The sequence below is a fragment of the Ochlerotatus camptorhynchus genome, unplaced genomic scaffold (assembly GCF_037179485.1).
Source record: "Ochlerotatus camptorhynchus isolate MF236.1 unplaced genomic scaffold, CSIRO-AGI_Acam_v1.1 ptg000091l, whole genome shotgun sequence".
Taxonomy (NCBI): Eukaryota; Metazoa; Arthropoda; class Insecta; order Diptera; family Culicidae; genus Ochlerotatus; species Ochlerotatus camptorhynchus.
This window is the reverse complement of record NW_027040581.1, coordinates 2,148,058-2,164,059: the sequence shown is the minus strand read 5'-3', so window position 1 is coordinate 2,164,059 and position 16,002 is coordinate 2,148,058. Positions and strand designations below refer to the sequence as shown.

The window sequence follows — 16,002 nt, the reverse complement described above, 5'->3', positions numbered from 1 at the left end:
AAGTCATTGTTTACAAAAAGCTGTTACGCCCTAATTCCAGCTCTATCTAGATATCTATACAGAGCTGGAAAAAGGGTCTATCTGCTTTGATCGCTTCTCTTTCGTTAATAACTCAGCTGAAACAACATTCCCTGTTGTATTTGACTATTTGGACGATAGATAAGAACCTCCTTCATCATGCTATGTGGCAAACATAGCACGAAAACTGCTTTCATAGCCGTGATTCCCTTTTCCAGCTCTGTATAGATATGTAATTCTGATGAAAATCTCCCCACTAGTCATGAGAGATTTGGCACTCTCTTGGGAAGTCCAATGGATATCGTAAGGCGTATGAACTCCTCTGGGAACTGATGGTCTATTTTGGCTTGATCCATTCCATTTAGGCTAATTTATAAATTCGGATCACTGCAAAAGAATACAATGACAAAGTATTTTTTCAAATGTCCGCAGGAGCTATCGAGCTGAACCCCTTTCTTCGCTAATTCGTTGATTTTGTAATATGAAACCGCATAAGCATGATTGGATCCGACAAGAAAATCAAAGTATATTGACTGTCTTTGCAATTTCCGTTCAAAGCAAAAGCTGATAATGGATAAGTCTTTCACGTTGTCCATGTTGTCCCTATTCATAACGTATCTAATTGTTGACAATTTTATAGAGAAGTTATACTTTTCATTACATCCTCACGACCATGTTAAGACATTTCCAGCTATTTTCAGCACACAGATCGATGAAAGAAGCTATTAACTAGATTCTAATACGACAAACACGATTAACGAAAGAGAGAATCGTTGACCAATATTACTTAGGACCCAATGAATTTTTCAGCTTGATATCATCCCGTGATATAGAGCGTAATGAGAACGAGGTATTATCTGTAAATCGGTATCAAGTTCGAAAATCGGTGCAAATACCGTTAAATCGGAATATCTGGCAACGCTGTTCAGGCAGTGCACGAGCTAGACCAAATCCATTCCGGCGGCTTTGCTCTGCTTTCGGACTCACACTCCTACACATACACACCGATTGGCTTGTTGAGACGGCGACGACGCCGACAACGAATCCCAAGGTTGTCCAATTTCACCACTCTTTCCTTCACAACGTCCGCCTGCGTCGCGTCGCTTCTTGGATTGCATCATATTCGCACCGTCGGATGCGACCGGCTTGGCGGATGACCTCTCACTTGCGCTGCGCACTCAACCAACTGTCAAACACTCAAAAGAAGTAGGTACGAGGAAGGGTGCGCCCCCATCGACCCCCTCTGTTCTTGATTCCGATATTCACCACACAGCTGATCAAAGTTGGCGTTGCAGCAGTGCAGTCGGTCTGTGTTTTTAATGTCAGTGCATCATCATTCGCCGCGACCCGCTCACTGAGTTGCAATTGTGTTTACAGTTAATGACCACCCTTCTAAAAAAAATGGGAGGTTGGTCCAACAAAAACAACAACGATAAACAACAAGCACGATCGGGAGTTCTGTTTTTGGAACGGAAAGAGCGCACAGAACGTGTTAGGCCCGATTGGAATCTATTTTTAAGACATAGGGGTGTCGGTCGTTTTGGTGTGGCGATTTTTTTTCTCGATTCGTTCGGCTTTTAAATGTTATGTTTGGCGTGTGTGATCTGCAAGCGAAATTTCGTTAGTTATTATCTGTTTCTTTGGTAACAAAACACGCCGAAAACGACGCAGAAATCATTGCCATACAAATTCCTATGGCGACGATTTCTGCGTCGTTTTTGGCGTGTTTTGTTACCAAAGAAACAGAGTTAGAGTTATTTCCGATTTACTGATTAATTCCAAGAAAAAGAAGATCCACCAAACTTCAAGTTTATCAAAACTATATTTTCTTAAATGTTTAGTAGATGTGCGGTAGAACTGTGTCTGTGTCTGGCCTTGGGATCGTCTGAGATGAGTCGCACCTGCTGACCGCGCTGACCATGAATCAATATCGCCCCATGTTTATTAAGTTGTCGTGTACAGTGCGATTTCCAATCGGCAGAACAAAACAGGGAGGAGGATAACCATGAGAAATAGATAAACCTGTTTCCCATTAGCCAGGGTCAAAGCTACTTTCGATGTTGTCCATGCTCAATCAAACAACAACAACCACTGAAGATAGTCCCCTCGCCGAGAACGGAATTCGTCGAGTGAAGATGACTATCGGGGCCATTCCATCCGATTCCATTCGATGATCCAGGAAGCAATGCAAAACAAGCACAGCCAGACGAAGGACAGTCACGAAGATCTAAAAATATTCGCACTTTATGGGGACTGACATTTGCATGCTGCTCATAAATGCGACGAGTCGACGGGCTTGGCTGGCACTTGCACAAATGTCGCCGCCGAGGGGCTAATCAAATTAGAATAACGTATCGTCACGATTGGTCACTAATGTTGGCATCGAATTGAACGGTAGCTGATCCGAGCACAATTCCAATCGTTCGCCGGATAATGTTTCATTGTGCCTCTTGATTCGGACTGTGGAAATTGAGATTTTATGAGCGAGCCCGGTTTAAGTACCCCTCTCCACGCGAATCCGTTCGATTGCGATTTTTAGGCCTGCGTTGAAGTGTTTCGTGTAACAGGGTTTTTAAAAATGTTGCTCTTCACACGACACTTTTCTGCTGAGTTTTAGGTTACAAACGATAAGTTCATCAAATTTAAATCTGGGTATAGTTTACCAAGATGAATCGGACAAAAACCATGAGCGCACGCTAAAAACGAGTTACCCATTAATGGGATAAAAATCTATTGGAACATTCTTTACCCACACTACATATCTGTAAATTCAATTGGATTGTTTAGGGGGAATTGTATTTATTCGTTATCTACATTGAAAATTGACCCAAACTCCAAAATATCATCAATTTTGGGGCACTGGAACTATTTTAAATAAGTGCGATTACATTAGAAAAAAAAATCACCATCTCAGCGCCCCTCGGTTTGACTTTGATTGGGAGCGAAATGTCACTAATTGATTTAGAATCAAAAATTTAAATTTTAAATCTTGATTCAAAAATCGAGATAGGATCGAAAAAAAAAATATCGTTGTGCTCAGAAAACGAAGCTCTTTCAGATGACGTTTAAAAACCGGTATGTTTTTCGAAATTAAAACAACCCGATTGAGTGATACGATTGCAATTCCTTGTTTCACACGCAGAAAAATAAACCCAGCAAAATATTAATTTGATGATCAAACTCGAATACTGTTGGTTTGATTGTCGAATTTGGTTGAATCAAAAAGCATTATGTTGTTAAAATAAACAAGGTATACTATTTGAATTTTGGGAAAAATACAGTAGAATATAGTAGAAATTTTACGATTTATTTTAAGCAAATTAACCAAATGTTCCACTTGCAACTTTTTAGTTCAGTGTTTGTTTTGATTTCGTTTTGTTTGTGAAGAGTTTCGATGATGTCAGTGATTTTTTCTGACATTCTCGACCCAGTCGATTCCGGATGCTGCCAACGAAAGTTCCAGTGGATGCCAGCGGAGTTTGCTGGCATTCTCGATGGAGGCGGATCCAGTAGATTTCTGATGCTACCAATCAAAATTCCAGTGAATTTGGACGGAGATTACCGACGGGCTCGTCGGAGGAGGATCCACTCGATTTCAGTGGAGATTTTCGATAATGGCAACGAATGTTCTAGTGGATTTTGACAAAGTTTTCTCACACTCTCGGTGGAGGAGGATTTGCAGAATTTCGGTGGCGATTTTAGATGCTGCCATCGAAAATTTCCCTGGATTTTGACGGAGTTTTCTCAAGCTCTCGACGGAGGAGGTTCCACTCGATTGCGGTGGAGATTTTTGATCATGCCAACGAAAGTTCCAGTGGATTTTGACGGATGTTTCTCAAGTTTTCGACGGAAGAGGCTTCACACGATTTCGGTGAAGATTCTAGCTGCTGCAACGAAAATTTCAGTGGATTTTGACGAAGTTTTCTCAAGCTCTCACTGGAGGAGGTTTTACAGGATTTCGGTGGCGATTTTAGATGCTTCCATCGTATGTTTCAGGGGATTTAGACGGAGATTGCTGACGGTCTCGTCGAAGGAGGTTTCACACAATTTCGGTGGAGATTTCAAATGCTGTCAACGCGTGTTTCAGTGGATTTCGACGAAGGAGGCTCCACACGATTCCGGTGAAGATTTTAGATAAAGCCAACGAAAGTTCCAGTGAATTTTGACTCAATTTCCTCAAGCTCTCGACGGAGGAGGTTCCACTCGATTGCGGTGGAGATTTTTGATGATGCCAACGAAAGTTCCAGTGAAGTTTGACGGAGTTTTCTAAAGCTCTCGGTGGAGGAGTTTTTGCAAGATTTCGGTGGCGATTTGAGATGCTGCCAAAGAAAAATCCTGTAGATTTTGACGGAGTTTTCTCAAGCTCTCGTCAGAGAAGGTTCCACACGATTTCGGTGAAGATTTCAGATGCTGTCAACGAATGTTATAGTGGGTTTCGACGGATTTCTCTCAAGTTTTCAACGAAAATGGCTTCACACGATTTCGGTGAAGATTCTAGATGCTGCCTCGAAAGTTTCAGAGGATTTTGACGGAGATTTCTAAGCCTCTGAACCATTTGGCGAACTTTTGGTTAAAATTTGACAGATGGAAAGTTATCGATTTACCCTGCTATCCGAGCATGGTTATTTCTGACAGACAAGAAGTTAAATTTTGACAACCGTGGCTCGAAAACCGGTCGATCGACAGCACGGGGTTTTTCGAACATAGAAAATAAGTTTCGAAATGTCGCTTTTAACCACGAGTTAAATTCAACTCAGCAAATGGTTCACAGCCTCAACCTCTCGGTGGAGAAGGTTTTGCAGGATTTCGGTAGAGATTTCAGATGCTGCTATCGAAAGTTTCAGTGGATTTAGACGGAGATTGCTGACGGTCTCGTCTAAGGAGGTTTCACACGATTTCGGTGGAGATTTCAAATGCTGTCAGCGCGTGTTCCAGTGGATTTAGACGGAGTTTTCTTAAGTTTTCGACGGAAGAGGCTCCACACGATTCCGGTGAAGATTTTAGATGAATCCAACGAAAGATCCAGTGAAAACATCAAATAAATCCATTGTTTCAGAGTCAATTATGCGTTTGGTACGATACTTTAGTTCGTGACATGAATGTTTGCACCCATTTTTATCCGACCGAATCCGATAGACCAAAGTGAATTCAATGGCGTTTCAATACATTAGGCCTAATTAAGAATCCGCAGGCCGAGTTTAGGGTCTAGAAGCAGTGTTAGATTTTTAACAATATCTCAACTATGTGTTTCACTTGAGCAAATTTTACGGTACGTACGAAAAGGTAAATAAATTTAGAAGTCATCTGTAGTGAAAACATTCCATTTTGTGAAAAAAGTCCACTTGAAAAATAGAGGCAAAGGGCGGGTTGTACTTAGTAGACCAAAAATTTAATCTAATCTCTAAAATGATAAAGACCTCATTTATCAAATTTGCAACATTTGATGACGGTGATGACATGTTTTTCATTGGAGTTTAAGACTTTTATTGAAGTCCTTTACACTATCCTGATTCACGGGGGAGAGGCAGCTCATCGATTCTTCCGGTTTGCTTCCTAGCATCGTGCCAGGTACCAGGCGATAACCAGGGTAGTTGATCGATAGCTCGATGACGTCATTTCGTTGGCGTCTGCAATGGGAAATTCTCATAGCAGGCGTTGACGATGGGACGTTGTCGAGTTGTTGAATAGCAACTATCGTGGTAACTCACCGATTACCTGTCGATCTGCCAAATTTGGAAAGACGTCTGCATTGAATTGTCTCATATCATAATATTCCGCCCACTATATCACAAGAAATTGCGAGTAGCTGAGTGGAATGGAGATAAGTTAAGCATTGGGTACAGGACCAAGTCTCCCCTGGGTGGTGCCAGAAGATGAGCGCAATAGAATCATCAAGTTGCCATAAGGCACGGAATGAGACTATTGCATGGCTGGGTAGTCAAAGTCATCATTTCAGGTGGATTAGAACAGGTTTAGGTTTAGGGTGGGCGTTGGCCAGATTTGGATTGTTCAGATGTAATCCTGGATAGGACCCTGTCATTGAACGTCGCGTGAAAGTGGAACTTAATGAAGGCCTAAGTACTTTTTCGTAGTTGTTAGTTTTTGGATTTGAAAGATCGTCGGTTACAGTGGCCTGCTTACTGAACAGAAAAACGCGGTCCCAGGTCCTTACATATCAAAGAGATTTATGGTAAAATCGCTTGTGTATCGAGTATTTTGCGAAACTCGTTGTTGTAGTTGGTTCCGGGTTTGAATGGATACAAAAATTTGAGCAACGGTATTATGTGAAATGAGGGGCTCGGTGGCCTTAGAGCAACCGCTTTTGCTTACTGAGCAGAACATCATGAGTCTAATCTCAGGCCCTTCCACATTCAAGATTCGTCAATCGTTTTGTTTGTTAACATGACTACATGGTAATAACAGCAACTCGGTGATTAAAAAGGTGCTCGTCTGCCTTGTGGCAAGCGTTTTTGCTTACTGAGCAGAAGACCGTGAGTTTAGTCCCAAGCTCCTTCGCGTTATATGATCGTTAGGACATCAATTCAGCTTATCGTTTACCAAAACGAACCCTGCTGCAAACCCAACCCTCTTATCCAACATCCCAGTGATTTCTCGTGGAAGTGCAGAGGTGTTCTCGGCTTCCATTAAAGCGAGTGTCATGTCAACACAATCCTTCCCATTCCTTTCTTGACCTGTGTTCGGGCGCGGCCGGCGCTGGTATTGCCTAATTTAAGATCACCAGTTTTTACATATTGAGGATGATTGCTAGTCCCAAGCATCGTCTATTGGTTCTCTGTGTAATTACAGCTGATCTGACAATAACAGAGTAGCAACCGTGGGCGGTCAATCAAGCTCAAGCTCCTGAACACTATCCTGATTCATCCTGACAACCCTGTGCACCGTCGAATAATCACTGACCGATTCCAGAGATGGCCTATATTCGATCAAGTCGCACCGTCGTAAAGAGATTTCCGAAGCTCACGAATTACGGTGGCTGAATGCACTTGGGTGTCGACTAGTTTGGGCCGATTTAGGTCGTAGTCGAAGTTGAGAAACGGTGGGGAATGTTAGCCTGACCGTGCAAGCTATTCATATTGAGGATGCACGAGCTCCTGCATCATGGAGATCCGCAACTTCATTGCACGCTGTGGCACTCCCCAGAAGATGTAGAGATTACGGCACGAGCTTCATGGGTGCCGTAGCAGGACCGATGAAGAAATCAAACAAGACAAATTGATGGGAGAGTTCGCAAGCTCCGCAAACTGTTAGCCAAGGTGGAGAACTCGGAAGATTTTGCAACCGCTAACTCATGTGCCGATAGATGCGTTTACACCGAATCACTTCTTGCTCGGTTCGTCCAGCGCTTCGAAACTGCTTACTGACCTCGAGGATAGCGGTGCGATCCTCAGGAAGAACTGATGCATATAGCAGGATCTAGCTAACCAATACTGCAAAAGGTAGATATTGGACTACCTACCAGAGATTACCCGGTGCACCAAGTAGTTCCGTTGCTCATAGCCGATCGCAAACCCCCCAGCATGCCCCGCAACTGCTGTCCAAAGGGGAAAATCATCAGTATCAAGCTCAGCAACTGTGAGGACAGCGACTGGTTTCTACAACCAACCAGTAACGAAGCTAGCTGTCTTATATGGTGTTTACATAATGGTGATTCAGCACCGCCAGCTAACTCAACCAACTGGCACGAATTTCAGTTACTCCTGAAATCTCATGCTGGTAGACACTCCTCCCCTTTGCTGGTGCTAGCGTACTAGAACTGCACTAAAAAGCAGTCATCATGGCGTCATCATCTACCATTTTAGGACCAACTGAAATTCGTGCTAGTTGGTTGAGCTGGTTGAGCTTGTGAACTAGCATAAGTATAAACAGCCTATAAACGTCAGGTGCGACGGATGGTTTCACCCTCGAATTGGGACACAGCCTATGCCAACCAGGGGTTCGGTAGTTCCCGTTGAAACCGAGTTTAGACAGTTCCCCACATGGGAAAACTGCATGTAAGCAATGTTGTGAAAATTTATTGAATTACAGTAAACTCTCCACAACTCGATGTCCACTAGCTCGATATCGAGTTATAGAACAATAGCAAAACATAATGTCGTGACTACTGTGATAGCGATTTTGTATCCAGCATTTTACGAGCTCTTATGGCCGCCACAATCTGGCTGAGTTTCTGGTAGGGAACATATTATTTGACGTTTGGGTTGTGTAGTTTGACGTGTAAACGTTCAAATTTGATCGTTTACACGTCAAAAGGCACAACCCAAACTTCAAATCTTATGTTCCCTACCAGAAACTCAGCCAGATTGTGGCGGCCACAAGCGATCGTAAAATACTGGATAGGGTTGTGTTATAACTCGATGGTCCCTTCAATATCGAGTTATAGAGAGTTCACTGTATGTTAAAATTATAAAACCGGAACAAATCATATTTTTTTCTTTTGTCACCCCCCATTGTTCTGAAATTTAACTTAAAATTCTACTCAATGATTATTTAAAAAAAATATCATGAAATTCTCATCAGGATTTTCCTTGGAACACTATTCCTTCTCTTGGAATACTACTACTACTACTACTACTAAAACTACTACTTGGACACTATCTTGAGAATTATCTAGTAATTTCTATAACTATAGTTTAAATTCCATTGAAATATTCCTAAGAATTGTCTCCTAAAAATGCTCTCCAGAATGCCTTTAGAACAATCAAACAAATACCAGAATTCGATTATCTTGGATTCCTTCTCAGTATTCCTTTAATTTATGAGAATTCCCTTTAATTTCCCTTAAGAATTTCTTACAAACTATCATCAGATGATTTGATATCTCTTAAAATTTGCCTGGAATTCTAATCACAATCAAAAATCCCTTCAGAATAATGGACAATTGAATGGGAACTATGAGGAGAATTTTGAGTGAATCTTATGGAGGATTTAAAAACAATTTTGAAAAGAACCCCAATGAAGTTTGGACTAGAATTCCAAGATAAATATGATGATAATTTTAGTCCTGTTCTGAGGACAGTCCCAAAATAATCTTCTAGGAGCATTCGAAGGGAATTTTGTACAGAAGTACCACGGGAGTTCGGAGCATGATTTTGCGGGAATTTTAGAAAAATTTAAAACGTTAGTGCAATTGAATGGGAACTATGAGGAGAATTTTGGGTGAATTTTAAGGAGAATTTTAAAAGAAATCCGGTTAGATCTCAAATGAAGTTTGGACTAGAATTCCAAGATAGATAGGATGATAATTTTAATCCAGTTCTGAGGAGAATTTCAAAAGAATTCTGAAAAAAAAACTCCAATGAAGTTCGGACTAGAATTCCAAGATAAATATGGCGATAATTTAAGTCCTGTTCTGAGGAGAATTCCAAAAGTTTCTTGAAGAGAATTTTAGGAGCATTCTAATGGAATTTTGTACAGAAATACCACGGGAGTTCGCAGCATGATGTTGTGGGAATAATTGAAGAACTATGAGGAGAATTTTGGGTGAATTTGATGTAGAATTTCAAAAGAAATCCGATAAGATCTCCAATGAAGTTTGGACTAGAATTCCAAGATAAATATGATGATAATTTTAATCCAGTTCTGAGGAGAATCTCAAAAGAATCCTGAAGAGAATTCTAGGAGCATTCGAAGGGAATTCTGATTTCTGTTCAGAAATACCGCGGGAGTTCGGAGCATGATTTTGCGGGAATTTTAGAAAAATTAAAAACATTAGTGCAATTGAAAGGGGACCAATGAGGAGAGTTTCGGGTGAATTTTATGGAGAATTTTAAAAGAAATCCGGTAAGATCTCCAATGAAGTTTGGACTAGAATTCCAAGATAAATATGATGATAATTTTAATCTAGTTCTGGGGAGAATCTAAAAAGAATCTTGAAGAGAATTCTAAGAGCATTCGAAGGTAATTCTGTTCAGAAATACCGCGAGAGTTCGGAGCATGATTTTGCGGGAGTTTTAGAAAAATTGCAAACATTCTGGGAATGCTACGAAGAATTGAATAGGAGCTATGAAGAGAATTTTTGATGAATTTCACAGAGAATTTCAAAAGAATTCTGAAAAGAACTCCCATGAAGTTCGGACTAGAATTCCAAGATAAATATGACGATAATTTAAGTCCTGTTCTGAGGAGAATTCCAAAAGTTTCTTGAAGAGAATTTTAGGAGCATTCTAATGGAATTTTGTACAGAAATACCACGGGAGTTCGCAGCATGATGTTGTGGGAATAATTGAAGAACTATGAGGAGAATTTTGGGTGAATTTGATGTAGAATTTCAAAAGAAATCCGATAAGATCTCCAATGAAGTTTGGACTAGAATTCCAAGATAAATATGATGATAATTTTAAAGCAGTTCTGAGAAGAATATCAAAAGAATCCTGAAGAGAATTTTAGGAGCATTCGAAGGGAGTTCTGTTCAGAAATACCGCGGGAGTAAGGAGCATAATTTTGCGGGAATTTTAGAAAAATTTAAAACATTCTGGGAATTTTAAGGAGAATTTAATGGGAGCTGTGAAGAGATTTTTTGATGAATTTCATAGAGCATTTCAAAAGAATTCCAAGCTAAATATATAGCGATAATTTTAGTCCTATTGTGAGGTGAATTCCAATAGAATCCTGAAGAGAATTCTAGGAGCATTCCAAGGGAATTTTGTTCAGAAATACCACGAAAGGAGTTCGAACCACGATTTTGCGGGAATTTTAGAAAAATTAACAACATTTAGGGAACACACCTAGGACAATTGAATGGGAACGATGAGGAGATTTTTGGGTGCATTTTATGGAGAATTTCAAAAGAATTCTGGAAAGAACTCCAATGAACTTTGGACTAGAATTCCAAGGTGAATATGGCGATAATTTCAATCCTGTTCTGAGGAGTGTCCCAATCGAATCCTGAAGAGAATTCTAGAATTATGTACAAAAATACCATAGAATTTTAGAAACAAAAACACATTTAGAGAATGCTTAGAACAATTGAATGGGAAGAAAATAACTCCATTGAAGTTTTGACTAGAATTCCAGAATAAATATGACAAATTTAACCCAAATGAATTCATAGAAATCCAAGTATGTTCAAAGGAGAATTCCAATGTAGTTTTGAGTAGAGTTCCAGGATAATTCTGAGGATAACTCGAGGATTGATGTGAGGATGATTCCGGAAGAGTTCTAAGCAGTGCTCCAAAGCAATTAAAAATAAAGTTCCTAATAAGCATTCTAAGGTAGTAGAATTCAAGAGGGTGTTCCAAAAGAATTTAAAGGAGCGTTTGAATGGAATTCGAAGTATTTTAACGCAATTCCTGAAGGAATTTCAATGGAGGTTATTCAAGAATCAATTCCATTGAAGTTTTGAAAGAATGTTTACTAAACGTTGAGGAAAATTCCCAAACAATTTTTAGGATAATTCAATGGGGAATCCAAAGATTTTGTAGAGTGGAAGAAAATACCGAGACAAGAGAAGACTACCAAATTATTAAGATCCTAGAAACAGAAGTAAAAATCAAGATCCAGAGGTTGAGAAAGTTTTCAATATTTCGATACTTCGAAAACTTTGTGATTTATCATGGTTAGAAGAGATTTCTAGATCTCAAGTCATCGAAATACCGGACTTTTTAATTTCTAGCTCGACAAATTTTCAAAATCCTGGACTCAAACAAAATTTTAAAACCAGAAGCCATTTACTTGCGAGAATTTGAACAGAGCAAAAATTAAGAAGCGTGATCTTCATTTGTTTTATCAAGATACAAAGACTTCGTAATAATTTTTCATTGCTGATTTATCTTTTTTTTGAAGTGTGATAACTTTGACACTTTTCTAAACTTCAGCGGAACATTACTATTTTGTAAAAGCTGTTTGAAATGTGAAGTCAAAATGTTATCCAAAACCAAATGCCTTCACAGAAATTTCAAATCTGGCACCCTGGTTCAAAGAAAAAAAAACTGGTAACTCGAACCAAGGTTACCCTGACCGTAAAATAGAGTGGTTTTTATCCGACTATGTTCATGGATAGTTTAATTGTGTTTATGATTAATTTAACCACCTGTTTTCCTCAGTCAATAAAGTTTATCTCTCCTTGAGATTATTGGGCTTCCAATCTTTCACCATACCCAACAAAATTAAACCGTCTCATATCAGCGGAGCCTCCCTTAGCTCAGTCGGTAAAGGCGCAGTTACAAAGCAAGAACAAGCTGGAGGTGGCTGGGTTCGATTCCCGGTTCGGTCTAGGAATTTTTCGCGCTGCAAAATTTCTCGACTTCCCTGACCAATAGAGTATGATTGAACTTGCCACAGAATTATACTAATACAAAAATAGTACAGGCATTGAAAACTAAAGCTAATATGCGATAAGCAATAAGCTTAAAAATGCAAAGATGAAGAAGAAGACATTTGCGAGTTTGCTGATATAATTCACATTCATCACCAACGTAAACAACTTCAGTGCTATTTGTGATTGAGTGCCATGTTAACCGAAAACAATACTGTATAAATCGATATACCAAATTCGGAGCGACAGAAAACAGAACTTCCGAACCGAGGGCTTCAAAAACAAGCGCTTCCTTTGCGATCAGTCTGTTGACGCATAATTCACATCAAAACACATTATCACAGCCCTTCAGCATATTTCGGGAAAACAAGTTTCCAAGACGTCAGCCATTAAAATTCATGGACTTTTAGGAAACCACAAGGCTGAAGGCTAGATTTCCATTTCGTCTAATTTGAAAGATATGGGCAACCTTCGTCGGGCTAAGGTCAACCGGATTCCATTTCGTCGACGTCTGCGTATTTTTCCTACATGCGGATCCGACGTTTCGGTCGACAAGCGTTATTCCGAAACGAAGGTTGGAATCCCCAAATTTATCAAACATCCGCCGTAATCCAGCCACCCGCCAATCTTATCATCGTGGCTTGATCCTGTTCCGCCTAGGAGATTAGGATGTCTTCCCACTTAATCACGCTCACCAATTTCGATCCACCTGCCGATAACAGAAAAATAAAGCAGCGCGCATCGATACTAAATGACACACCGTTGTTCATCACATTTATCATCACGCACGCTGAAATTATTATGTCAACGCTCGACCGCCCATATCTTATCGGAGGGGGTGCCGTTCAAAATCTGATCAGTAGGCCTTAGTCCCGATTTGTCACCGTCGTCGCACCGAGCGCTTCATTGATTGTGACCTAATTAGTGTTTCGCTGACTGCTGAAATGATACACGCAGCGAGCGGGGAGAAAACATTACATAGCCCATGTAGCAGTAGCACATGTCACGGGATCACGTCACTCAGTCACACACACACACACACAAACACTGGTTTCGTCTACTATTCGGTTTTCCGTTTCATTAGCAGTAGCAGCTGTTCGTTCGAGATTACTACAACTTTGGTGTGCTAAAGCAGTTGGCCATGGATTTTTCGGACTGCCTTATCTGCCTTGGATATCTCGCTCTCTAGTCTCTATGCTGTTTCCGCGGCCTACTGAGGGTTATGTAATATTTTTTTTTTTTTTATGGTTCTTATTTTTCTTTCGAAGAAGAGTATTCACCTTTGGTCGTCGCAGTAGTCGCTTTGTAGTCGTTGCTTCGATGCGTTCCTCTGGAAGACTGCGTTCGGGCGGCGGTGATTGAGATTGTGCTTCCCCGTGGATTGGTAATCCGTGCGGAATGGCAGCTGAATTTCCTTGTTTATGTAATACTACTATATGTACACACTGTTTCACTAGTAAGATTCTAGGCAGATATTTGACGACACTCAGCTGATGATCTCGGTTTATCTTTTTTCTCGTTTTGGATCACACCAAGAACTGGTCTAATATTGCGCGTATTAGACAGCTAAACGATCAGTTTACTCAGATACACTGTTGCACTTGTCCGGTTGCCCCTCAGAGGCGCACGGTAGGATTGTTGTTGATCTTGTTCACCCAGAGAAGCTAGCTTTTTAGTATCCAACCAAGCAGCGAAAGGTTAACGAGAAATCATTTCCCATGGCACTACTGGAAACTGCTATTCTGACACTGCCAACACACCCAGGTAGAGTGAGCAAATATTGCACACACCGTGGCCCGCCACCGAATTCGGATCCTACAATTTCGCGCGATCGCGTTCTACGTTCTCCTTATGCACTCACATAGATACACACACACACATCCACCACTCAACGGCACAATTTAGAATCCAGGACAAATTGCACCGCCGAAATCCAGGGCCTATTGTGGTTTAATTCTAGTACTTGTTGTTCTTACGATTTCACACTGCACCGCAGCACCGCACACACAATGGCGAATGACAACCGCCTACTTTTCCTGTTGATTCTTCTTCTTGGGTGGTGATCGAAAGAACGAGTAAAACGAAACGAGGGGAACGACACGGCAGGGAAACAACCAGTTGGTATACTACAACCCGGCGCGCGAAATTCTGCGATCCGAACACGCTGACAATTGAAAGTTTACTAAACTGAACTTGAGCTAAACGGCTAGTGTTTAGCTTCTGCGACCGCCGTGTCCGTCCGTCCGTCACTCTCTGCTGCTCCACTGATGGCAAACAGAGAAACGGGGGGAACTCATCGACCGTATTGTACGACACCGTGGGCAGGAAGGGAGGTGACACTCACTGCACGCCTCTCACGCGCCCGCCTTTGGTTTATTATTAGTAGTTTGGGGCTTTGGGCAGAGAGAGCTACGAGAATATGACAGCGAGAGCGAGAGCCGCCGTCTTCACTCAATCGGTGCGATCTACTACTGCACGACGTTGCTGTAACTGAAATGCACAAAATGTTGAAACGATTGCAAGATTTTCCTCTATTAACGATCCGCGGGACGGGAGGACGCGGAGAGGAGTTTCGCGCGATGATTTGCATGCGAATCGATCCAAGTAAACTGCGTGCGTGGAATATTCCAGTGTACGGTGCAGTTCAGGTTCTAACCCAGCGATCGGCGCTGGATTTCATTAATACCAATGACATGCAGATCGGCGACGATGGCGACCGTTTGATGATGGATAAATAACGCAATAAATGCTCGGATCGAATGGCTTTCCGGAAACTGAAAAAAATCACCACGAAATTGGATACACCCGTCATATCAATAGTGTCAACGCACCGGGTCAGGATCAAAAACTGTTTCGGAGTGTTCGACATCATTAAAAAATCAAAACAAAATGCAAATTCAAAAAGCAGTTTGTATGCTGACGTCAATGGTGAGTTGTAGGGAGAAGCAAAGACTTCCTCTTTTAAATCACCCTCCTCAATCTCGGAACCTTGATATAGCTTACTCACCTTCAAAAAAAAAATATTCCCAAAAAGCCAAGGTAAATGGAGATGAGCAAAACGGACCCCACCACTTGGCCGAACGGCTCAGAACTTAGTCGCTATATTTATAGTCTGGCGGATATAACCTCGGGAGCCAATTGAGCTGTCAAATAGCGGAACCAATCGACACGTGACTCAAGGCTCGCCCAAGGTGACTATATATAGGTGTTCTAATGTGTCAAATTCATGATTCAGCCATGTTGGATTTTTTTTTTTTATGGGACAGCGACCGAGGTTTTTTTACAATTTGCTCTAAAACCGCACTTTAACTCCCGCGACCTCCTCGCCTATATAGTGACAAAGCTGTATCACCATTTATATAAGCACCATGGGCTCGCCTACGCAAACTAACATCATCTTTGGGTTGGGAAAAGTTTCCCCCTATCCGATGACGCCGGTAATTTGCGTTCGATTGGCGAGGAAAGAATAATCAATGTTTTGTTTATTGAAGTTGATAAGACCTTTTCAATTTGTTGGTCTACAATAGAGTAAATTCCTTCCGCCAGACTATAAATATAGCGACTATACTCAGAACCGGCTCATCCATATAGGGGATCCGGATCATTTGAACGATTCATCGGATCAGTTTAACCACACAGACAAACAGACATAACACTCGCAAGTTGTTCATCGAACAAGCATTTAACGAACAATTTAAAAGTATCCTAGA

General features: G+C 41.1%; 1 protein-coding gene across 2 annotated transcripts in view; it reads right to left on the bottom strand.

Annotated features, from left to right (window-relative positions):
* The window catches only part of LOC135698619 (very long chain fatty acid elongase AAEL008004), a 123,921-nt gene extending 109,401 nt beyond the window's left edge, over positions 1–14,520 (bottom strand). Inside the window, exon 1 of one of the 2 annotated variants that reach the window (XM_065218679.1) lies at positions 13,573–14,520. The gene's annotated coding sequence lies outside the window, so the exon portion shown is untranslated. The remainder of the gene's footprint in view (positions 1–13,572) is intronic. The other variant, XM_065218678.1, reaches the window with a different exon arrangement.
* Positions 14,521–16,002: the final 1,482 nt, after the last annotated feature.